The following is a 24029-nucleotide window of genomic DNA, read 5'->3' on the forward strand; positions in this document are numbered from 1 at the left end:
AGTGAAGCCAAGATCGTTCTCCCCAAGAAGGTAATGGATTTTTGTGTTCAAGAAGGACGCGCCCTCGACAAGTTGTTTGACCTTACGGTATGTTAGTGTAGGGAGATGCCAGTTGGCGCAGGATATCTTCGATCTCCTCCCTGAAGTCGTCCCCTCTTGTGAAGGCGGATTGTGAATTATCTGAAGATATGTCAAGATTAGTGGTATTTATGACGCTACGTGCTAAGGATGCAAAAGTAATGGGTAGTTTTTGCAGATATAGTTAAAATTTGAAAAAAAATAAGTTGAAACAAAATCATCTTTAATAATTCTTGTGCCAATACATGTCTCACCAAAGTCTAATTTTAAAATTATAAAATTTAGATTAATTAAGTTGTTTAGATATTGTCGCTTACTTATTCACATTTATAAGCTTTCCAAAATTATTAGCAATATTAAAAAATATAAAAAAATCAAATAATATATTGGGGATCAGGCTTACTCTCGATTTTGATCCACTTAACGAAATTGCATTTACTTTACATTCTCCTCCATTCCTTGCAGTGTTAAGGACAGTCCATGACTTGAACCGGTTCGTAGGTCGTGGAACAGCTTTGTAACCGTATTTGCGCTCAATTGGCAAAGCGATCCCTATCATTCGGTTCTTGTAAAACACTGGAGCACTGGTGTCATGTCCTGCAAATCGAGTCTGGGGCTCTGAACAATTTTGCAAACAAAAACACATCTCCCAGTTTCCAAGTGCTTGAGGAAGACAGCTCTTCTTATTTGTGATTTTAAGTCTTGCCCATACTAAGTTTTTGGGGCCTGTAGAGTCCTTGATGTCAGTTTGACTGAATCCAGTTTTTGCGGCATACCAGCCAATTCTTGGTGCTTCGTACTTTAGGATGACAAATTGGACATTGGAAGTTCCGACGAACGGTGTACCAGCTCGGTATGTTTTCAGGATAATTCTGCTGATGCTGAAGGCACGCTCACTATGCTTAAATACGTACGTGACTAATCTTCCTTGATTAATGGGGTTTTTGCTGTCCTCGGAGTCAACATTACCCGTAACTATTTGCACATTTTTTTCTGGTATGACATCAGGGGAGAAGGTAGGTCTTAACACGTCATGAGATGTCAGCAGGATTTCAGTTCCCATAAGTCTCTCAGCACCAGTTTCAGTCAAATGTAGGATGGCTACGACTGATAGAAATTGCTCGTCCTTGGTTTTGTTATTACCACGGGTGATAGCCCAATTTCCAAAAATCAAAGACAAAAAAATAAAAATAAAATTTAAAAATAAAAATTTTGGGAGCATTGCCCGGGAATAACTGCCAAACTGTTCTCTAAAAAGTCACGTCAAAACTGTTTTGTTTTTTTACTTAATAAGGCCTAGCTTTCTATGCCAGGATCTTATGACTCGCCGGGGAGAGTGAGGGTAGCTATTTGAGACTTTTGGAATTATTGGTTTGGAGGTCAATCGAGGCTATTCCTGCAGCGAATACCTAATCAGATCAACCATGTGGCGATCAATAGTAGATTTAGAAGTGGTTTTCCGAATGTGTACAATAAAGGGGGTGCTGCTATTGGAGTCGGAAAAGACTATCATTTAATGTGCCTTAGTTAGTTTTGTTTTGCGCGAGCCGCAGTTTCATGCACACAAACCCATTGAACTATGCCCTAAAATCGCCTATCCTATGACCTGCCGCCATTTCAAGCTTTTGCGAATCCGAGAGAATCTTCCAGTAGTAGAGAGTCCGCTGACGCTTCGTTGAAAAAAACCTTGCTGAGATCCGAGGATTTTCGCCGGCAGAAATTGAAATTTTTCCATTCGGTTGCGTAAATCCTTGAAATTTCCGTCTTCACAGTAGAATTGACTGTGGATAGTCCGATGCCAAACGCTGACTCTAGTTCTACCATTGGGAATCAAGGCCCTTGGCGAGTCAGCCTGCCAGTATCCTCATTATCAGCGATGTTTGAGTACTCCTTGCCTCGCATCAGGAATGTTACTTTCAGTCGGCCAGGTTTCAGCAACAACTGTGGGGACGGAGAAACCCAATACCAAGTGGCTTAATATGTTGTTCCTATTTAAAGCTGATAAAGTTGCCTGACTCTCGCAATAGATTCCAAAGGTGCGACACTGTAGTTTTTGTCGCAAACGTTCTACTGTTCCCAATGAAATGGCAAATATCTCCTGGAAGGTGGTCTTAATTTTTACGTGAGTTCGCACGAGTTCCATAATCGGATTTTCTGAGAACACTTCTGAGCCTGACCCACCTTCCATGACTGACATGCTGGCGCAGATTATTAAGTGTGTAATTTCAAATGACCACGAGTTGTCATTTGCCGACTATTTTTCTCTCTTGATGTTTACGACAGAGTATGTCTTTCCTGGGAAGAATGCACTCAAAGTCTTCTCTGCTTGACGTAAGAGGAGATGGAAATTTGTGGGTCAGCAACCTGCAAATTTTGAAACTTTATTGCTACTGAAACGTCAAAAGCTCCTCACCTCACTCGTAGCCGTTTTTGTTATCGAAAACAGACTATCACTGGCTTCTGGAATGTGCCAACGTTCCTCGTCAGCGGCAGCAGGAATCCTCACAATGCTCGCTTTCTCCAACCCGATCGCGAATTCTAAACATATAAGCTGGGCATTCGGAACCTAAGTGAAGTAAGATGGTAGGAATATGGAAAGTAATCCTCTTCCTCTTGCGGCAATGTTCTTTTGCACTCTGGGAAACCAAGTGGTAGCAGATGTCTGGTTGCTTCTGACGGATACTGCAACGCCGGCTCTTTTGACCTGGCAGCCGATTTTTGACACTTCTAACTCGCAAAGCTTCCCGTCTCTGCGCTCGAGCAAGGCTCTTACGATGCCTCCGCATCATAAAGCAAAACCGACTGCGTTGCTCCCATAAGGAGAGGTTTTCTCCAGCGCAAGGCTGAAACCGTGAGCAGTCGTTCATCCGCTTACCCGTCGCATCAATATACCAAGTATGCTTTGCGCCTGATCAACAGTGCGTCCGGCAACAAGTGCCACATCGTCGTCTGCATAACCGACCAGGCGCGATTCTTCGGGCATATCGAGTCTCAGCAGACTATCGTAAGAAGCGTTCCAGAGGCCTGGCCTTAGGATGGATCCCTGTGCTACTCCCGACATGATTTCAATCCTCCTCTGGCCCTCTAGCGCCTCATAGCGCAGGGAGCGGTCTATCATTTAATCCCTCAATACTCGCAAGAGGTAGCTTGACACTTGGAATGAATTTTCTAATGTGCCTAGCATATCTGTGTGAAGGCATTTCTGACATTAAGCGTTATGAGGAGCATAATCCGTCGAGATTGGCGCCTGTGTGCCTCGGCTCGATGAACCATATCTACGACCTCCATAACAGCATCCATTGTGGATCTCCCTGTTCTGAACCCGAACTGCCTTAGGGATAAGTCCCCGGCAGTGCGGATCGTTTCAATTAGTCTACTCCTTATGAGCTTCTCGGGCACTCTCCCGACCATGTCAAGCATACACAGCGGTTGGTGTACAGACGGGAGCTTCGGGTCTCCTTTACTCTTGCTGATCAGCCCGAGTCTAACCACTTTCCAGGGACAAAGAAAAATGCCCTCCTTCAAGCAAGCGTTGAACGCCTCAAACAGCAAGTCTGGCCGTTGGCGGAACACTAGTTAGTAAATTTCCGCCGGGATGGCATCAAGACCTGGCGCTTTCTTGTTTTTCATAGTGAGAACCGCTTCTTCGAGCTATCTCATTGTGAAAAAGGGGCAATCTTCGACGCCGTACGGGATGTCTGGGGAACAATGCCAGTACAATGAGGTCCATCTGGCCGGTACTTAGTATGCAGGGCCTCCGCAAAGCCCCGATTTTCCGGGTGACAAGCTGATAGCCAAGTCTCCATGGGCCCTCATTCACTTCGTTGACCAAGTTCTGCCAGTCGCGAGCTTTTTGCTGACTATACTGTGCCTTTATGGCGCATGACTCCTCGTTGGCGAGTAAACTTTGTGCCAAACGGCGGAGCTGATGCAACTCTTTCCGTAGGTCGCTAATTTCTGCCGACCACCAGGATATAGAAGGCTTGTCGCGGCTGGGCTCCTTCCGGGGAATGGAAGCCTCACACGCCATCGTTATCAGGTTCATCACTGAATTTACGACTGTGTCAGCTGTGACGCTACCACTCCCCGGAGCGTCCTCCAGCGCGGCTCTACCTGCTCCAAGAGCTTCGACCAACTTCCCGATGCTCACCCTCGCGACATTCCACAGGCAGGGGAAGCGTCGCGTTGTTGCTGGTCGGCATGTCAACCACTTCGAACGGTGTACTGGTGATCACTTGCCGAGAAGTCTTCTAGGGCTTGTCACCCGTCTACCGATGATCCCAGAGATTCCGACACAAAAGCGATGTCAGGAATGCTTCCTTCACATCCTGGGCGCCGAAACGGCGGCGTGGATCCAGTGTTTAAAACTACGAACCCGGTTTTCGCCGCCATTTCCAGAATCCGTTTCCCTTTGGAGTCTGACTGAGGCATGCCCCATTTAAGGGTCCTGGCGTTAAAATCACCGTCTAACAGGATTCGTCCCTCTGTGCTCGAAACAGCGTCCTCCAGAGCATCAAGCATCGTCTCGTTCGTTAATTAGTACTAGATTAGCATTTACTTCCGCAGCGAACTATGCTAGCAACTGGTGAGCGGTTACACTCCGGTACATGTTAATTTGTAAAATGCGGATCATGCCATTCGCACCCTAGCCCTTTCCAATTCCGCCCTGATGATTGGATACCGTCCCGAACTCGCAGTGTGTGCGATGCTCTCACCAGAAGCGCCACGATCCCGGCAGAGAACACAACTCTCGCTTTCATTGCAGGTCTTCGCTTGGTGACCTACCTGGCCGCATCTCCGAAATGCTGTCCTCCTGTCCGGTCATCACACATCTGTATCACTTGATGAGGACTATCTGCATTCGTACCCTGCATACTATCCATCCAATTTTGGTTCTCCCGCTGTTAAGGATTTTCCTCGCATATTACTCGAAGATTTACACCACGGTGAGTTTGGGACCTCGAGCATTTACAGAGGTGATACCTATCTGGGCGTTGGTTACCTGTGGACATTCACGCTTTATCACCTCCTCCATTTCAACTTTTTCTGTGAGGCAGTCAAGATCCCGGATTTCTAGAGAGCACATGGGCTCTAGGTTGGAAACAAGAGCCTTCTCCCGTTATGACCCCTTGACCACTTCGCAGAACGTACTCTTGCTAGTCGTCTTCGGGCTCAGTTCGACAAGGACTCCGCCACTCCTAGTTTTCCGTATGGAAAACACCTCTGCTCTTGTTTTCGGGTTTCATCCTGTACCGGATTTCAGTAAGGACTTCCGCAAGTGTCTTGCCTTCCGTCGGCTTAATGAGCAAAACCGACGGTCTAGTTTTTCTTCATTTCCTCGTCTTTTCTGCTCCTGGCTTTTGGTTTGCAGTTTCTTTATCTTTGGACAAACGGATCTCTGGCGGCGTAGTCAGTTGTTTCCTTTTTTCTTTCTTCGCCTTCTTTTTTTGGGCCCTGGAAATTACTTTGATAAAGTCTCCTTCAGGCGTGTCGTCCTCTTTCCGCTTTTCCCCAGTTTGCTTTGCAGTGGGGTATCTGCGGTCCGTTTGACGTAAGCAGCGTTCTCAGCGGAGAGTGCGGCTATTTCTGCTCTCCAGTTGTCTTCTGCTGTTCTCAGATCCATCAGCCCGTCTTTGACGCCTTTATTGACGTTCCTCGGGAGAAACGTTGCCGACCGCATACGTTTCACCACTGCTGTCCATTCACTGATGAGCCTTTCCTCTTCGGCTCTAGCTAGGACGGTCGACTGCATTTCCATTCGGTTTGTGTTCGAATCCATCTGCTCAGAAACTACCGATTCTGACTGGGCTTTTTTCGGAACAGGGGTACTACAAGGTATTGGGGTTGCCATCTCCGCACGGCCAGTCGCGCCACTTGATGAGGTTTCCTTTTTATTTGGGCGCCCCGGTGTCACATCGGGTATGTCAGCCTTCGCCACCTCTTTCGCTGATCACTGCGGCTCTCCTTCCTTCCCTGTTATTTGGTCGATTGTTTTTATTGGTTTGTGTATTCTCCATGGAAAACTCACCAGCGTATCGTCTGCTAGGGAGCGGGCCGCAATAGTCAGGAACGGGTGTACCCTCGGGGACGCAGCCCCTACCCCAGTTCCCTGACGCCTGACCTACGCCTAGCTGATTCTGGAATTCATGGACGAATCAGCGTTCGCTCGGGCAACGCGGTCTACTAATACTGATTCAATGCACACTACCCGACCAGGGTCCCGAAGGGTCTGGCTCCCGATACAGGTTACAACTACCACCTTGGCAGAGGCTAGGCTCACATCACCCCATTGACGGCGACAGAGAGCTGTTAACGGCTCCGGAGACTCCCAGTATGTCCCGACGTGTACCGGTCATTCGCGGTTGGCTCTCCTCCGAGTAGCTTTCTCCAGGCTACTACCTAGGACGCAGGTATACTCCCAGCTAGGGGCTCAGAACTACTTACTCGGGCACCTCGGGTACATCACACCCCGTATCGTAAGCGAGCCGTTAAAGGTCGCTGACGACTCCTGAGTATATTGGAGTACTAAGCAGGGCACGAAATTCCCATCACAAGAAATTGGGCCAAAAAAGGACTTTTAAAAATAGTCGGTTTCCAGAGGATTCTCGTGTAACCAGATGAATTCTATGATCGGGTACTATTTGAGTTCTGTGTGGTTTGGTATTGGCGACCCCTTTTTGGAGGTTTCGTGTAGGAACGGAGAACAGATGGATGCGATAGCAAGAATGTGTGTGCCTTTTTGAGGGAACAGGAAGCAGTTAGGGGCAAATATATGGTTGAAAAATTGTGATGTATGAAGCTGCACTTGTCCTGTTTGTATCTTTCAAGAAGGATTCTTGTTCTCGTACTTTCACGAGTAGCTAAGTGGGGTCACACATTAGGTATTTAGTGTGAATCGCCTAGTGATGGAAGGATTTTCCTGAATCATGCATCACAGGCATCACAGGTTTGACCTTATTATATCAGATTGTGTGATTAAATCAAGAAGTTAAATAGTTAAATAAGATTGCGTCCCGCCATTTGGTTAGCACTAATCTTTCGAATATTTGGCAACCATGTGATCCATTCGAAAGTATGCAACTTTCTAAACATTCCAACATGCAAGTCACATGACAAAATTTTGTTGTTTTTGCATACAACAAGTCACATGATGAATTGTTTGTTATGTCTTCGCATACCCCAATCTGCCGGCATCTTTAAAGGTCTGAAATTATCTGATATGTATCTCCCAGACGAATAGATGAAAAACCATCACCACCAGTGGTTCACTAATTTTGCAAATGTGATGTGTGCATTTCGAAACAAGGTCAATGACTCCGCAGTTTTTGCAATGATTAGAGTCAGCGAAGTCAGATGATTTACCAAACTATTACCGCATCCAAATGCGAACCTCGGAGAATTATTAATTGAGAGAGAACTGAGCCATGCTCGGCAGTTGGGCTACACATCAGTGGTCGATATCATCATGAAATGCATATTATTATATGCGGTATGGATTGTTTATGTTCTGTTGTTTTCAAACCCGCCATTCAGGGTCAGAAGTTTGTTTTTGTTTGTGATCCAAAACGAGGAGGTTCTTCCAACTCTATTCCATGTTCCATTCACATATCACGCATTGCGACACTCATGCATTTGAGTAGGCTCTGACTCACATGACTCTAAATTTACCATCAAGCGTTTCACTGCTCCCCATCAACTATTTCGAGGTTGCTGCTGAGTTTCTTATGGACAACAATGCTCCATCGATTGGGTTGTGGTACCCATGACTGGCTCAACTATGTTTCACCAACTGGCAAAGCTCGATGTGCACAAACCAAAAAACCAGTTGTCTTTTTTCGAACCCGCTTGCAGTGCATTTTTTTGCTAAGTTGTATGCCAGGCGTGTCAATGACTCTAGAGATTTCCGAGTCACATGATTCAGGCTTATTGTTACACCACACTATGAGCGTGTCCACCGTGTAACCTGTCACGCATTCAGATATTTACTATGGTTCAAGTGAAGTATCTCGAATGTTGGAGGATCTGGTGCACCACCGTAAAAGTGCATTATGGTTTCAGTGATAGTTCAAGCCGCGAAAAGTAGAAGGCCAGAGAGCTTGTCTTCTTGGAGAGGTTTCTAATGGGTCTCAATAAGCGAAGAATCACAAGGTGGTGAACACTTGACTCGGTTGTTACTGGGTCAGGTGAGATCGGTACTGGTGTACACTACTCATGTTTGGTGGTGTGACTTGCTTATGTGTTTAAATTTAAAGATTGTCTCTGGTTGATGATGTTGGTCTTAGTGATTAGATATATTAAATTAACAGCGTTAACTACGGTTTAAGATTGTTTTTTGGAATGGTGAAGCTAGGTAGTGTCAATATTGCCGGAGCGACGCAAATTTGAAGAGAAATTTTTTTCATGCGTAATAAGTTCGTTGATTAAAAACAACCTGGTCCTGTGACAGAAAGTCATTTGACTTGAGACGTGCTAATATCAAGGATTTGTTTTTTGACTATTCGATTAATGAGTGTTTAGCGCTTAGAAGCTTTCTTGGTTTCACTCATGAGTTATCTAATTGGCTGTTTGGGAAGCAAACAGATTTGTATGATCAGTGTTAACTTATTTCTGAAATATGAAGATCCAATATTGATCACATGATCCATGTATCACCTTTTAATAAAAAAAACTACAACCAATAAAGCGGGACCCCGTACTGCACACAAACTGGTTAATCAGGCGAAGGTACATCTCCGAAATACTGAACATTGGTATGCCGCGTGGACAACAACCAACAAACGCCACTGCTCAAAAAGTAGGGACTAGCAAAAGGACGTCTGAGATAAATATATCAGACGTCAGGAAGTAAACAGGTCTTAGTGGCGCAAGTGCTAAATGTTACCTGCATTCCCTGAAGGAAGGCCTGAAACAAGAAGAGGCCCTTAAGAAGGCTCAGGATAGACCTAAGCCATCTTTTCAGAAGCCGAGAAAGCGGGGAGCAACAGAAATTAGCCCGCATAAAGGCAATGCTTCCAAAAAAATCCAAACCTGAACCCAAGAGGGGAGAAAACCCGGGCAGGTCAGGGGTGAAGCTAGGACTCAGGAAGCCCGCCATTAGCTATGCTAGTGCAATCAAAGGCATTCGACTGGTCATACTGCCAAAAATGTTTCTCGAGCAAATACTCACCCAAGAGTAGCAGCAAACCATCGAAGACCTTGTCGTCAAGCAGATGTGCATGGGATGGACTGCGAAACCAGTTCGTATACTGGTGGACTGTGCGACGGAAGACACTGCAGAGTGGATTAGGACCATAGCTCCTAAACTGCCAGGCTGGGAAGGGGCAGAACTGTCAACATGTGCTGGGGATGATATACCAGGAGCGCACATGGTGACAGTTTTTCTCCCAAAAGCTGTTTGGGAAGCAACAATAGTCAATTGGTTTGTATGATCAGTGTTAACTTATTTCTGAAATATGCAGATCCAATATTGATCACATGATACATGTATCCCTTTTTAAAAAATAAGAGTGGTTATAATAAACCAAAAGTTTTTTTTTGGAAACCATGTTCCATGAGGTCCATAGAAGCAGTGATACGGTATATGTGTGGATAGAGGGTAGATCTACGCCACTCGTCCCAACATGCACGCATCCCACGGGATCAATTGTCAAATCCCCCATCAGAGGCATGTATCCCTTCGTTCAGATAAGAGAGCCTTCGGCGGATGTCGTGTGATGCGCATGAACCAAAGCTTACAGAAATGGTACCCAGAAAAAGAAGAATAAATTTTTACAGGCACACGAGAGGAAGAAAACTTGTTTTCATCGACGGACCCATTCGGAAGAAGTTCGATTCTTCGTAGATTCCCATCCTTATGGGCAGGAGTCTCCTCGATTGAAAGTATTATTCCCAGCGGTAAGAGTCTATTGGGTTTATACACCGCTTCATTAACCTTTTATCACTACTAGTGCTATAGTAAAATAAGCGTAGAAGGTACAACTCAAATAATTTTATTGACATAAATGTAATGGTCTTGTCTACTTGTCAACAACTGCAAATTGGGCGCAGAGGGTTTTGAAACCAAAGGAGGTTTCAACGAGGAAGCAGTCCCTCAGTCTCTTCTTGGCTGCAGTTTCTTCCGTGAAGAAAGAGTTTAGGCGGACCAGGGAGACCATCTTGAGCGTGCCTCCAACGTCGAAGCTAAAATGTCGTGGAACTCGCTTGAGGGCTTCTAAGGAGACTGTAGTCGTTTCTGAAAGGCGTCCCTCCTAATTAGGATATGCGTGCAGGAGTGCTCAGGGATCTCGGCACGTAGCCGCGTGTTGAGCATAGCTAGCGGGTGATGGTGGCTTCAGCTTCCGCACTGCGTCCTTGAGCATACGCAATGATCCAGAGGTGTTGAAGATCGACCTAATATCAAGTAGAGGGCCGCTGAAAAATCTCAGGTTTTCCCCGTATATCAGCTGTACAAGACCTGCAGCAAATTTGTTGCTATTAGCTATCCGGAGGGCAAGTAAAATGAGTTCCTTTTTTTTGGGTTAGATAGGTGAATGCATTTACGCACGCAGTGTTGGACTCCTGCAATGGTACGACATCGAGCTACCAACTTAACACCTCCCCATTGTGGGAGAGCTAGCTCGGCATCGTCTCTCACATTACTTCGGGCTAGCTTCCGAGCTCTCCCATCTTGCGGAGGCTTCAAATTAGGCAGTTCTCTCCACCAAGGAGAGAGGGAAGGAGGAAGAGAGGGAACTGTTAATTCAAGGATCCCCTGCTATTCGGCCCCTCCATCGACCAATGAGCCGCGCAGTCCATTTGCCTCTAGTCTAATTTTTCTGGCATGTCGAATCTAAGCAGACTATCATGGGAAGTGTTCCAGAGGTCTGGCCCTAGGATGGATCCCTGCGCTTCTCTGACCCTCTAGCGTCTCATAGAACAGAGAGCGGTTGCTCAGATAATTCCTCAATATTCGTAAGAGACCGAAAGTATTGGAAAGTATTGTCTAGTGTGCCTGGAATGTCTTTTCATTTCTGACGTTAAGTATTACAAGGAGCACCACCCGTCGAGCCGGGTGACTGTGTGCCTCCGCTCTATGAACGAACGATGAATAAGTCATCGGCAGCACGTATCGCTTCAACAAGTCTACTTTTGAAGAGATTTTCGAGCATTTCCCCGGCAGTGTCAAGTATGCAAAGTGTTCGGTAAGAAGACGACATTTTAGGGTCGTCTTTCCCTTTGCTGATCAGCGCAAGCGTGGCCACCTTCCAACGAGGAAAGAAAATGCTCTCTTTCAGGTAATCTTTGAATGCACCAAAGCAGTAGGTTTGGCCGATGTTGGAGCACCAATTTGTTTACTTCTGTTGTGATGTCATCGGGTCCTGGCGCCTTCTTGTTTTCTATAGGAACAACTGCTTCTTCTAACTCTTTTATAGAGAAAGGTGGACAGTCCTCAGCGCTCTCTGTGCTGCCGTTATCATTCCGTACAAGGTGCGTAAGGAATAGTTCCCGTACAATGCAGTTCGTCTGAGTTTCCGCAAAGTTTGCAACCGAGTCGCCACGAGTCCCTATTCACTTCGTCGTTCTGCCAAAAGCGAGTTTTGCTCCTATTTATTGCACTGCGGAGCCTCTTTTACGCTATTCTTCATTATGCTACATGCCTCCTACCGGCCGTTTAGATGTTGTGTCGAATGGGAGAGTTTGTGACACTCCTTCCGGAGCTCGGCACTCTCTGCCGTCCACCAATACGTAGAAGGTCTACTACGTCTCGATGCCAGTCTGCAAGGATATATAGGAGGTCATCAGAAAGAAACAGGTTCGTGAGACTTTGGAAAATATAACTTATGAGCCGTGTCGAAATCACGGCATTGACATGTGGTTCAATAATCAAACGAGGCCAGCATTATTATTGGTATGCGAAAAACTAGTCTTCCAGGGAATAATGGAACACCCGGAGGAGGGATTTGCCAGAGCGAAAGTAAAAATAATCCACAAATACAGCTGCTGTTCTCCACTGAGCAGTATCCTTGTCGAATATGAAAATATGCTGGGCTCTCTGGTCTCCATAGAGCTCAAATGAATAGGGCGTGATAAACAACTCTCGCGGAGGGCTAGTTAGGTTGCCCGGGTGGACAACCCGACTCGAGCTTGATATATCCCTGGATGGTATGGCTGTAGAAAAACCCAATCAGATCACCCAACAGATGACTGAAGGTTGCGATACTTCTATGTCCAGAAGACGATTGCTCTCCAGTTGATAACTCAACTATTGCGCGAAATCGAATCTTTGTGAACCGTGCTTTTCCGGGCAATGGAGCGTTACCAGACGCTTAGGGGAAAAACCCTGTAGCGAGGCTAGACTGGAAGAATACAGGTCACTGCTGTACTGCCCAAAAAAGGCGATTCGCAAAAGCAAAAGAAAGTTCTTCAATAGTTGTCATAAAATGGCGATATAAACTCCTGAGCTGGGGCTTACAAAGTGGTAATAAAAAGTCTGTAGACCACCCCAGGTGGCTTACTCGCGTCTTTTGAAAGAAATTGTTGCTACTCGTGTGTTCTTACTAGCAAAACAAACGGTATTACAGGTGAATGAGTTGGTGTTACCTCCAGTTAACAAAGGGGAGCGGCGGCAAATATATGTATGGTAGGATAAGTGACAGTCCGGCTACAGGTTTGAGTGGGATCCCTAACAAAGTTTTGACCAGCTCCGACCTTTTCGCTAAAACCTTCGAGGCATGCTTAATTAGGTAGGTATTAGTGGCCGCTCCGACGAGTTCAATTACCGCTAATAGCGCTTTAATGTCACAAACTCCTAAGACTATGATTGCTGTGGAAAAAGTAAGGGGAGCAGAGTCCAGTCGGCTCAGATCTTCAGAACCAGCTCATAGCATACACGAAGAATAGCAGCGCCCCAACCCACTAGAGATCTCCTTGATGTACTGAAAGAATGGTCTACCTAGTGTCCGTAGTCTGGCTTTAGCTAGAGCTGGGCAATTGCGAAGGAAGTACAACGACTAGCGTTTTAAGTCCAATATAATTCGCAATCTTGTCGTGTTTTTGCGATGATAAAAGGGAGCGTCTTTCCACCTGTTGGCACTTTCGGTCACGTTGCTCTCAGGGCAGAGGTGAGGCAGCGTCTGATGAGTTGCCTCTGCCCTGGACGAAACCGTCAGTCAATTTTTGATTTTTTCGATTTTTAATGCTTGGGGTGCTACGCTCCAAACTAGGGATCCATGGACTAAAAAACGTGCTCCTCATTTAGTCCGGTCCACCATCACGTGGATGTGGACTTAGGATCCCGCAGATCCTAAAGAACAACCTAAGTCCCTGAGGGTTTGTTATTTCTTTATGCAACTTCGGCAATGCAAATTGTAGGGTTAGCTAAGTCTGACGGCGTGGTCTTCTCTAGGTCTTCTAGGTCTTCTCGTCCGAATCACCGTAGTCTTATACGCGTCTGGCCCAAAAGCGCTTGGGATGGGTTTTGTTACAGGAGGGCCAAATCCTTCACTTAGTGTAGGTGGTGAGATTTCTTCATCCGAAGTGAACGGTTGCTAAGTAGTGCGAGAAAATTTCGCTTGTGACAATGGCCAACGGTACGGAGACTATGGACCTACCAAGAGCGGGGCCCCACTTGATCAATCTGTAAGGCCGCATATTCCCCTCTATTTTTCCATGATCGAGATGTTTCTGACCTCTCAGTTAACTCTTTGGTACGGAGCGGATAAGATGCCAAAGAGTACATTGTCATAGGGTTCGGTACTGGGTCCTTTGTTATAGGATTTTATTTGGGAAGGAGTTCTTGCATTTCCTGTCCTAGACGAGGCTATGATTGCCGGCCTTGTAGATGTCCTGGTTTTAGTTGTCGTAGCAAAACATGAGAAAGAGTATGTCGAGGTCTACGGGGCGGTGTCACCATGATATTTGCAAAAATGTTGCGGAATATTGGTGGGCTGAAACACTGTAGAAGATTGTTTGAACTCAGTGTGGTGCGATACATTCAGAAAGCTGAACACATAAAGATGTGTCGTCTCGTTGCTGGCATAGGCGCTTGTAAACTTCTGAGAAGGAAGCACCTGAATTCGGTTTACTAGTTCTTGGTTCTGATGGTCTGCATCACTTTTAGAACCGTGGCAGATGAGGAAAGAAATGAGTGTGCTGGAATTCGGCATGGCCAGAGTTGCATGATCCTTGGCAAGGCAGATCAGACAAGTCTTCGAATGATTGGTGCACGCACAGGTTCAATGTTAAGATTTATTTATTTAATGAGGACAATACACAGAAAGCAAATTTCTTATTACATATTGTCCTCAGAGGGAGGAGCAAGTAAATGTCATATTTTGCGCTTAAAGCTAGAGAGGGACATAGAGTCAAAGGAACCAAGCTGTAGGGCATTGTAGGACCGGCAAAACCTCGGGATCGGGGAGCGAAAGTAAATCTCAAGCTCGACGAAGGGTACACCAAAAATGTCCGCATTACGTGTGTTATGAGACGAGGCGATACGGAAAGTAATATCCGAGTTGGCGGAGTAGTCCATCAGACCATTGCAGAGTTTGAAAAGAGTACACATATCAAGGAAGATACGGCGTTGCTGTAGGGAGGGGAGATTGAGGGTGCGGAGTCGTGACGGATAATCAACTCGTGGAAGGTTCTTTTTGTAAAAGAGGGTCCGGGTGAATTTGCGTTGTACAGCTTCAAGAGCGCGGCCGTCACGGATACGGTAGGGGGACCAGACTACACAACAATATTCAAGGATGTTTCTGACAAGGAAATTGAGTGTTAAGGAGGGCCGAATTGAGGTAAAGTTGAAAGAGGAACGTAGGATAGAACCAGACATTTTGGAAGCTCTATTGATGATGTCAACGACGTGGGAATCGAAACGAAGTTTATCGTCGAATATTACACCCAGGTCTTTGAAGGAGATCAGTAGTGAAAGGGGTTGACCACTGAGAGAATAGGAAAAAGATGATGGGGAGGGTTTAAGGGAATAGCGCATCCAGTGGCATTTGTTGACATTCAGTGTTAGCTTGTTGACCGAACACCAACGGGCTAAATTATCAAGGTTGGATTGTAAGAGAGCACAGTAAAATGGAGACGAAACAGAGGCAAACAATTTAAGGTCGTCTGCGTAAAGCAAATACGGACAGGTGAGGATGGAGGCGAGGTCATTGATAAAAAACAGGAAGAGTGGGGGGTCAAGTATAGAGCCTTGGGGAACACCAGAGGAAGGAGAGAAGGAACGAGATGAGTGACCATGAAAAGAAACTTTGCAGGAACGGTATGAGAGATAGGAGGAAAGCCAGGAGATGACTGAGGGAGGGAAGTCTAGCGAAGAAAGTTTAGAGAGGAGAATGTTATGGTCAACGGTGTCAAAGGCTTTGGAGAAATCAGTATAAACAGCATGTACCTCCTGTCGTGAATTCAAGCGTTTAGCTACAAAGTTGGTAAAGACCAGAAGATTTAAATCAGCCGTTCATCTATGTTTCATGAAACCATGCTGCTCTTTGACAATGAGGTGACCGAAGTGCGCGGTCAACCAGTCGTTGACGTATCTTTCTAGGATTTTGGAGCACGAGGAGAGAAGGGAAATGGGGCGGTAGTTCACAGCAAGGGAAGGGTCTCCGCTCTTGAGGATAGGAATGATAAGGGCCTCTTTCCAGAGACGGGGAAAGTAGCATTCGTCTAGACTTTTGTTGTAGATTATACACAGGGGGAGGGAAATGTGTTTTCTACAGTTAAGGAGGAAGAGATTAGGAAGCCCATCGGGGCCAGGTCCGACATTGGGGTCAAGGTTACCAATGAGGAACTCAACCAAGGAAGGCGTAAGGAGAGGAATGGCTAGTGATTCGGAGGAGTCTGTGGTTATGAAAGGTGTAGAGGGTGAAGGACTCGAGGGAGAAAACACTGAAGAGAAGTAGGTGGAGAGAAGGGATTGTTGTGGGGAGTTGGCAGTGGAATCAGCGAAACTGATAGAAGAAGGAAGAGATTGAGTTGTATTACGAGAGTTGCGAGCGTGAAACCAAAAGGGTTTTAAGTTACCTTGGGCAAGGGCGGCTTCGATGCTCAATAGGTACCTTTTACGCGCTTTTCTGACCATTGACTTCACAGTAGATCGTATAGCCTTAAAGTGAGCAAGGTCGGCGTCATTTTTAGAAGCCCGAAACTTCTCCCGCAGTGTATGTTTCAAGCGAATGTTAATATGAAGTTCCGTTGTGAACCAAGTTGGGTACGAACGTAGGCTGGGAGGCGAAGAAGGGACATAACAGGAGAGGAGATCAGAGAGGATATTGTAGAAGGTGTTAAGAGCTTGATCACACGATGAATTGCTTAATATATGTACCCAGTTGAAAGACGCTAAAGCTGAGTTCAGACCGTCAAAATTGGCTTTGCGGAAGTTGAACTTAGTGGGTTTACGCTTGGTTTTGGGTTTTGAACAAGGGAGCTCCGCTTCAAATTCAACCTAGGGATGGTGAACATCGGTTTTTACATACGGAGATGTGCCAGGAAATAAAGAGAGGTGGCGCTCGAGGAGGTTGGAAAGGAAGAGATCGAGAGTGCGACCCAAGGAGTTTTTGGTGGTATTGAAATTCAGGGCAGAGCAAGTATGCATAAAGGAAGAAAGTGGCAGGGAAGAATGGGAGAGGTTGATGGTAGGAATTGGAAGGATAGGATGATTAGGTCAGTTGAGCATGGGGAGGTTGAAATCTCTACAAAGGAAGAAAGGGAGGGAAGGGAATCTGACGGTAAGGTGAGAAGGGCAAGCACAGGGGACATATACACAAGAAACAATGAACGGGAGGAAGTTGGGCGGGGAGACACGAAGAGCAACACAATCAAAAGGAAAGCCAGAGGAGGAGAAGACGAGTTCGGCGGGGAGTGAATCTTTTATAGCAATTAGGACCCCACCGTCGGTGGACTTACGAGAAGCATCCCGGTCCCTGTCACAGCAGAAAGTGGAGTACCCTTCGTGGAGCTCGGAGTATAATATGGCATCGTCTAGCCAGGTTTCGGAGGTACAGATGGCATGGTGTTGCTGAGCCAGCGCGGATAAATTGAAGGCCCCCAGCTTGGTTCTTAAACCCCTGACGTTCTGATAAAACAGACGGACAGTGAACATGGATCCAGTTATATAGCTCGGCGAGGCAGGCGGGTTGCCCTGAAATTTACCCGCGAATTGAGGCGCTTATATGGCTTGATGAATACACCTTCAGGCCAGGAAGAAGGGTTGCTGAGGACATCAACTTCGTGTGGATAAGTAACCTTGAAAGATGCAATCACCCGGTCGGTGTTGTTGTCTTTTGTGAGTTTAATGCAGGACAGAGGAGAAAGTAAACCAACTTTGCTCCTTATATACTCCAGAACATCGTCCGTAGAAGTTGTGAACGCGAGCCTGGAGATGAAGAGCTGTTTAGGTGGGGACGCCACCTTTAGCTTGGGGCCACTGGTATGGATGGATGAAGTGCCAGGATATATGGCGGTAGCGGGAAGCGGAGCTTTGTTGGTGACAGGAACGATGTCGAAAAGTGGGATGGCTGTGTTCTGATTCGAAACTTGCTGAGGAGGCTGCGGATATTGTCCCGTCGTAGGCGCGATGGAGCGAGACAGGATCGGAGGCTCGGTGGACCGTAACTCGTCGCATGGGGGCCGCTGGATTAGGGGTGTAGAGCCAGTGAAAGCAACCCTGATGCAGGAGGGCATTGCAGGCGATTGAGAGGCCTGGTGCATAGACTCCTGAGATGATGTTGAGGATACATTGTTATGCACAATAGGAAGCGCCTTTTCGATAGTCACAGTCTCGTCTAACGGATTCCTGGGCCGTCGGGGACACGCAGATGACGACGTTGATCACTGCATTTTTGGCACTGCACCAGTGTTGCGGTTCACGTTTGATGCGGTTTAAGCGCTCCTCCCGCAATTATAAAAGAGCAAAACGAACTACTGAAGGAACGAAAGAAAACTCAAAGGACGAGAAGCACGACGTACCTAAATTCAATTTGATCTCACCAAGTAATATCTAGAGGGTGGTCTCGGGGGGCTGGAGAGACCGGGCTTGCTTTTATGTGGGTGCGAATTCACCGCTTGTGTGACTGGGTTGAAGCGGACGTGTTCTAGGATTTTCACCCCTCCGTGCAGGATCATCGAAACGAAGGGGGGGGGGGGTGTCAACTGAACCTGATTAGTATGACGAGAGCAAAGCCGAAGGCTTCCGAAAGCAAGCTAAAAATCCGCTTGATGAAAATGCTGCGGGGCGCGCTCAAGAGCATGAAGTCGTTATACAATGCAAGGACTTAGACAAGGTCAGTTCAAGCTGCACGAGCTACACGAAACTACCAGCAGATGCAGCACGCAAACTGCCGGCCGTTTGGAAAGTCCGTATTAGATAGAGAGCAGATCTCCTTGAAGCCGTGCTTCGATTGTTTCTTGAATGGATGAACTTATGGCGAGGGCATGTTCGGTCTGAAAAGGTAGGTGAGGTCTTCATCCCTCCTTTCAGGCAGACGAGGAGCGTCGAATGGGGAGAGATCTAAAAATAGATTGCAGAAGCATTGAGAATGTTCAGTTTCTCACAGACCATGGAGGATATTACCAGCACAATAATAAACTGGATAATTGTCTAAACTGCGATGGTGTCGCTGGGGACCCAGAACAGGATTTAGTGGGTAAAAATGTCGTATGGTGGCATGTCCTAGTGAACCTTTTGGAGTCTTCCATTCTCCTTAACAAAAGAAAAGATAGGCGAAGTTGAGTTGATTTTCGTAAAGTTTCATTTTATACGAAACGTTAGAAAGCGCTTCATTGCGTTTTGGATTCAAATCTGCATTCCTGTTCATATGAAATTAATTAAAGTCCAGATTTAAGTTCAAAGAATCAGAGGCCTATCAAGATAACTTCATGTCGAACACGTCAATCGAAACAAAAATTTTTTGTCATTGTTTTAAGTGATGAGAACATAATTTTAAATAAAGTTGATATAAACTCACGTGAGAAATATCTAATCTTAATTGACTGTCACAAGTTATTTATTTTTGGAATTTAACAGCGATATTGAATTAATTGCTCATCATCACAATCAATCAGAAATTAAATGGAAGGTGGAATATCCATAAATCCGGTTATCAGTGGTATTCTTATTGTCTATTGTCTTATTGAATCATAACATAATCTAACCGTCTATTTTGAACTAGGATGTGACAGTTTTTATATTTTTATATAGTAAATCTATCTATCTTGATTGAATTTTCTTCCAAATTAGCGTATCTTTTTATGTATATGTTAAGCGGTCTAATGCCAGAATAATGATAGTTACCTGTCAAACTGACAACATCATCATCATCATCATCATCATCATCAACGGTGCAACAACCGGTATCCGGTCTAGGTCTGCCTTAATAAGGAACTCCTGACATCCCGGTTTTGCGCCCAGGTCCACCAATTCGATGTCCCTAAAAGCTGTCTGACGTCCTGACCCACGCCATCGCTCCATCTTAGGCAGGGTCTGCCTCGTCTTCTTTTTCTACCATAGATATTGCCCTTATAGACTTTCCGGGTGGGATCATCCTCATCAATACGGATTAAGTGACCCGCCCACCGTAACCTATTGAGCCGGATTTTATCCACAACCGGACGGTCATGGTATCGCTCATAGATTTCGTCATTGTGTAGGCTACGCAATCGTCCATCCTCATGTAGGGGGCCAAAAATTCTTCGGAGGATTCTTCTCTCGAACGCGGCCAAGAGTTCTCAATTTTTCTTGCTAAGAACCCAAGTTTCCGAGGAATACATGAGGACATAGTCTTGTACAGTAAGAGCTTTGACCCTATGGTGAGACGTTTCGAGCGGAACAGTCTTTGTACGCTGAAATAGGCTCTGTTGGCTGACAATAACCGTGCGCGGATTTCATCATCGTAGCTGTTATCGGTTGTGATTTTCGACCCTAGATAGGAGAAATTGTCAACGGTCTCAAAGTTGTATTCTCCTATCCTTATTCTTCTTCCTGTTTGACCAGTGCGGTTTGACGTTGTTGTTGATTCGTCTTCGGTACTGACGTTGCCACCATATATTTTGTCTTGCCTTCATTGATGTGCAGCCCAAGATCTCGCGCCGCCTGCTCGATCTGGATGAAGGCAGTTTGTACGTCTCGGGTGGTTCTTCTCATGATGTCGATATCGTCAGCATAGGCCAGTAGTTGGGTGGACTTGAAGAGGATCGTACCTCGTGCATTTACCTCAGCATCACGGATCACTTTCTCGAGGGCCAGGTTAAAGAGGACGCATGATAGCGCATTCCCTTGTCGTAGACCGTTGTTGATGTCGAATGGTCTTGAGAGTGATCCTGCTGCTTTTATGTGGCCTCGCACATTGGTCAGGGTCAGCATAGTCAGTCTTATCAATTTCATCGGGATACCGAATTCTCTCATGGCCGTGTACAGTTTTACCCTGGCTATGCTATCATAGACGGCTTTAAAGTCGATGAACAGATGGTGCAACTGTTGTCCATATTCCAACAGTTTTTCCATCGCTTGTCGCACAGAGAAAATCTGATCTGTTGCTGATTTGCCTGGAGTGAAGCCTCTTTGGTATGGGCCAATGATGTTCTGGGCGTATGGGGCTATCCGGCCTAGCAAGATAGTGGAAAATATCTTATAGATGGTACTCAACAACGTGATACCTCTATAATTGCTGCACTGTGTGATATCTCCCTTTTTATGTATGAGACAAATGAAGCCTCGTTGCCAATCGTCAGGCATTGATTCGCTGTCCCATACCTTGAGCACAAGTTGATGAACCACTTGGTGTAACTGGTCGCCTCCATATTTAACCAATTCGGCTGTAATTCCATCGGCTCCTGGCGACTTATGATTTTTTAGCCGATGAATTGCACGGACTGTTTCTCCTAAACTTGGTGGTGGCAGTATTTGTCCGTCGTCTTCAGTTGGCGGGACCTCCAACTCGCCGATGTTCTGGTTGTTCAGTAGCTCATCGAAGTACTCAACCCATCGCTCTAATATGCCCATTCTGTCGGAGATCAGATTTCCCTCTTTGTCTCGGCAGGATGAGCGTCGAGGTGTATAAGGTTTCATCCTGCTGACTTGTTGGTAAAACTTGCGCGCCTGGTGCGGTTGCTCCCTGTACTTTTCTAGTTCACAGACTTGTTGGTTCTCCCAGGCTTCCTTTTTCCGTCTGTGAAGTCGCTTCTCCGCTCGACGGAGTTCGTGATAAGTCTCTGCGCGTGCCCGCGTTCTTTGAGAATGCAACATTACTCGGTATGCGGCATTCTTCCGTTCTGTAGCTAGCTTACATTCATCGTCAAACCAGCCGTTCCGACTCCTTTTGCGCCTGGGGCCAACATGTCCATTTAAATTAGGGATCCGTAATTAAGTGATGGTTTAGCCCTTGAACGTTTTGAGCCTTGAGTTCGAATCCCGGGGTATACCATCTGACACACCGAATTTATTGAAATCTTTTATTTGACAATGCTTTTGAGCGTACAGTCCTATCTTCAAGAATGATTTAGGATAATTTTCTCAACCAAATTCAGAATTTTCCATTGCAAATTCAGAATATTTATATTTTTTTAATGTAAAAAAAGGTTTTACATCCACATTTTACCACTGGGTAAGGATGAAGTTTCTGGGAAGTTTTTTTGAGGGAAATCTGCATAGGATATTTTAAATTATTAAAATTGCGCAGTCCTGTGAGTGTGAGACCAGTTTTGGGGAGAGAGGGTGATTATCGTATTCAGCTGGTTGGAGCTACACTTTTTTCGATAATATTAATGAAGAAGTTAAGTCCTGATTGGTGGTGAATGATCAGGAAATCGTTTACCGGATTTCGTTTTGTCATTAAACGGCAGGGGGCGATTTTTGGAAAGTTTCTCCCAGAAATGGGTATTATCACCAAGGCTTCCTGTTTTGGTCTGACTATCGTAATTAGGTTTGAATCGATCGATGAATACTGTGATGGTGGTGCTGGTGCCCTTTGCTTCAAACTGTCTATTAAACGGCTTGCGATCCCTTATAAGCTTGAAGGGCTTACCGGGTAGGTAGCAGATTAACCACGTATTGCACAGGTAGAAGGTCTCGCTCTGTCGTTTAGACCTAACCCCACAGTCTTCTTAAGACACGGATTGATTTCGTAACCACAAATCAGGGCCCGCTGTGACAAGCAACAACAGTACCGGTCTATACTGAGCGCATGGCTCACAGCATTCATGGTGGTGAATGCAAGACCTACCTAAATCTCTACCGAACGAAAGAGTGAGGCACCTGAATAGTAAACGTAACTCCGTCCAAAAGTCTCTTGTCCGCTCAGATATAACCACAACGCACATGAACCTCCCACTAAAGGGCCAACCACTAATAACCGGGCTGAGAACAAATGCCCCAGGAGTTCTCATGAGGCATATGAACTCAAAGGGTTATTCCGGTCTCCATGATACTGGACAACGTCTGATGAGGTCGAAACCACTTCAGATGAGTCACCGGGTCTGATCCACTAATTAAGCCTTTGAGCATTCGCCTATTGCATCACGACCAGTAAGTCAAAGTCAGTACAACGTTTCCTGGTGCCACCACGTGAAAGTTCTCTTCTACCACTTGGTTTTGATTTGACCGACAGGGTTTTCGTAACCGTAGACCACCATACCGTGGTGCAGTAATTTTTCTATTGCATTAAGTGCCCTACTAGCATTCGTAGTCGGTCTTCCCCGCTGCTTCAATACAGCGCTTAGGGCTTCTCCTTCTTCCACTGTAATTTGTTAATTGACGCTGTAATTTTGGGGGTAGCCCGGTACGAATTAATAATAATTAGTCAACCATAAAAACGACTTTACTTGTCTAACGGTTTTCGGTTAACCTGGGATGCCGCCTAAGACTATCTTTGGAGCACGCATGCCCGAGGTAAGTTACCTATCGAAACCGTTGAAAGAATTCCCTTAATTTTTGGTTATCTTCATCCAAATTTTTAGCGAAGCTTATTGCATCATAACCCTGTGACTTTGGGCTTAAGATTACACTCAAATTTTTCCTGCTGGCCGTAGGAGGCGGCAAAAAGAACTTGGTTTGAGAGCTACGACCCCCCAAGTTCAACATCGACCGCTTATATGATCCAGCTGTTGCTCGATAGTGGGAGACTTGTCTTGCCGATCGGAGTGCAGATATACTGAGTAACCCAGCTTAGAATATCGCTGCGCATTGGGCCGAGATAAAAAACGTTCTTTTCTCGAGCTCGATCGACAGAGGGCAGGCTGCTTCTCGCTCCGGAGAATGTGAAGGAGTTCAATGGACGGTGACATCTTTCCTCAAACCCCTCGACAATGCCGATGACATGGTGCTCTCTCACCGGGTCATGGACCTTCGTCAAATGGCTCTAGATTTGGAAAGAACGGCAACTAGAGTTGAACTGAAGATAAATTCTAACAAAGCCAAGGTTCTTAGTTTGACGGATCACCGCACTCTCTCTATCTGCATTAAAGGCGTCGAAGGCGTCGGTCAATTTGTATATCTAGGAAGCGTGGTTTCTATAGACGGTGGCACCGAACTGAAGTTGTCCGACGCATTAACAGCGCTAGATCTATTTTCGCTGCCCTGTCTAAAATCTGGAAATGCAGTTATCTCAACACCAAGATCAAGTTGAGACTGTTCTGTGCTGCTGATGATCAACCACTTCGCGATCAGCAATAGATTATGAGTTTCTCTCGGATGTGCGTAACGAAAGAGTCAGTGACATGAGCCTCGAAAGGGATTACCATCTGATGGTAGCTTGCGCTCTGCGTCCACTACTCCTTGCAGGGTTGTGGAGCTGCGACCCCCCAAGTTCAACATCGACTGCTTGAATGATCCAGCTGTCACTCGACAGTGCTGATAGGACGGCTGGTATACTGAGTAACCTGCCTGAGAATATCAATGTGCATTGGACTGCCATAAAAATTGCTCTTTTCTCTCGTGCTAAGCAAGTCGTTGGCCACGTCCCGAAAGGGCG

At 46.0% G+C, this 24029-nt stretch overlaps 1 protein-coding gene across 1 annotated transcript in view; it reads left to right on the forward strand.

Annotated features, from left to right (window-relative positions):
• LOC119661512 overlaps positions 1 to 24029 on the forward strand; it is a 289496-nt gene that overhangs the window by 66296 nt on the left and 199171 nt on the right. The window lies entirely within an intron of this gene.

This window comes from Hermetia illucens, chromosome 1 (assembly GCF_905115235.1).
Source record: "Hermetia illucens chromosome 1, iHerIll2.2.curated.20191125, whole genome shotgun sequence".
NCBI classification, from domain to species: domain Eukaryota; kingdom Metazoa; phylum Arthropoda; class Insecta; order Diptera; family Stratiomyidae; genus Hermetia; species Hermetia illucens.